This window comes from Eriocheir sinensis, unplaced genomic scaffold (assembly GCF_024679095.1).
Source record: "Eriocheir sinensis breed Jianghai 21 unplaced genomic scaffold, ASM2467909v1 Scaffold62, whole genome shotgun sequence".
Lineage (NCBI taxonomy): Eukaryota > Metazoa > Arthropoda > Malacostraca > Decapoda > Varunidae > Eriocheir > Eriocheir sinensis.
In genome coordinates, this window is record NW_026111965.1 from 710,311 (window position 1) to 712,500 (window position 2,190).

Sequence of the window (2,190 nt, forward strand, 5' to 3'; positions counted from 1 at the left end):
CCACCACTACCACCATAACCACACCACCAAAAACCATTAGCACCACCACCACCACCACACCACCACTACCACTGCACCACACCATCATAACCACAATTCACCACTACCACCATAAACCCCACCACCACCACCACAACCACTACCACCATAACCATCCACCACCACAACCACTACCACCATAAATCCACACCCCACCACCACACAACCACTACCACCATAACCACACCACCAACACCACCACAACCGCCACCAATTATAACCACACCACCACCACAACCACCACCACCATAACCACAATCCACCACCACCACCACTACCCACCATAACCACAATTCACCACCACCACCACAACCACTACCACCATAACCACACCACCACCACAACCACTCACCACCATAACCACAATTCAACGCACCACAACCACTTTCACTCAACTAACCACACCACCACCTCCCACCCCACCACCAATCACCACCATCATCACAACTACTACCATCACAGTAACCACAATCCACCACCACCCACCACAACCACTACCACCATAACCACACACCCACCACCACAACCATTCACCACCATAACCACACCACCACCACCACCATCACCACCATAACCGCATGCCATTCAACCACCCACCACCACAACCACAACCACCATAACCACCACCACCACAACCACTCACCACCATAACCACACCACCACCACAACCACACCACCACAACCACACCAATAAATCCACACCACCACAACCACTATCACCATAATCCACACCCACCACCACAACCACTACCACCATAACCACACCACCACCACAACCACTCACCACCATAACCACACCACCACCACCACAAATCCACAAACCACCATAACCACAACACCACCAATAATAAACCTCACTACCACCATAACCACACCACCACCACAACCACACCACCACAACCACTACCACCATAACCACACCACCACCACCACCACTACCACCAGAACCACACCACCACCACCCCCACAACCACTACCACCATAACCACACCACCACCACAACCACACCACCACAACCACACCACCACCACAACCACACCACCACAACCACACCACCACAACCACACCACCACAACCACTATCACCATAACCACACCACCACCACAACCACTACCACCATAACCTCACCACCACCACCACAACCACAACCACCATAACCACACCACCACCACAACCACTACCACCATAACCACACCACCACCACAACCACACACCACCACAACCACACACCACCACCACAAATCCACACCACCACAACCACACCCACCACAACCAATTCACCACAAACCATCATCACCATAACCACATCACCACCCGCCACAACCATCACCACCACCACTACAACCATAATCCACACCACCACCACCATTAGCACCACCACCACCACCACAGCTTATATAAAAAAATGTGATAAAGGGACTCAGGAAGGCGTGGCTATTTAATTTGCACGACTGACCGTTATCAGAGGATGAAAAAAAAAGGAAGTAAGAAAAATAATAGATAATAAGTACAATTTAATAGAAAAATGTTATGAAATTATGAGAAAATAGAAGGAAGGCAAGCAGGAGGAGGAGGAGGAGGAGGAGGAGGAGGAAAGAGATAAAGGAGGAAAGGCTGAGAAAAAAGGAGGAAGAAAAGGAGGAGAAAGAATGAATATAACAATGAGAAACAGGAGGAGGAGGAATGAGATAATGATTAAGAGGCAGAAAAGTTAGTCTGATAAGTAACTGAAGGAAAGAATAACTGAGGTCGAGAAACAGGATGAGGAGAGGAAGAAGGAGGAGGAGGAGGAGAGGAGGAGGAGGAGGACAGGATATTTCGCCCTAGGCAATCAGGAGGCAGCTCAGGAAGACACAAGGAAGAAGGAAGCCACATTGGGGTCTAACTCTCTTACCTCTCTTGGTGGTAGTAGTACTAGTAGTAGTAGTAGTAGTGTTAACAGTAGTAGTAGTAGTAGTAGTCGTAGTAGTAGTAATAGTAGTAGTAGTGGTAGTAGTAATGCTAGTAGTATTAGTAGTAGTAGTAGTAGTAGTAGTAATTGGTAGTAGTAGTAATACTAGTAGTAGTAGTAATTAGTAGTAGTAATTAGTCATCTAAGTAGTAATACTAGTAGTAGTATTAGTATTGTTCTCTCTTTAGTAGTAGTAGTAT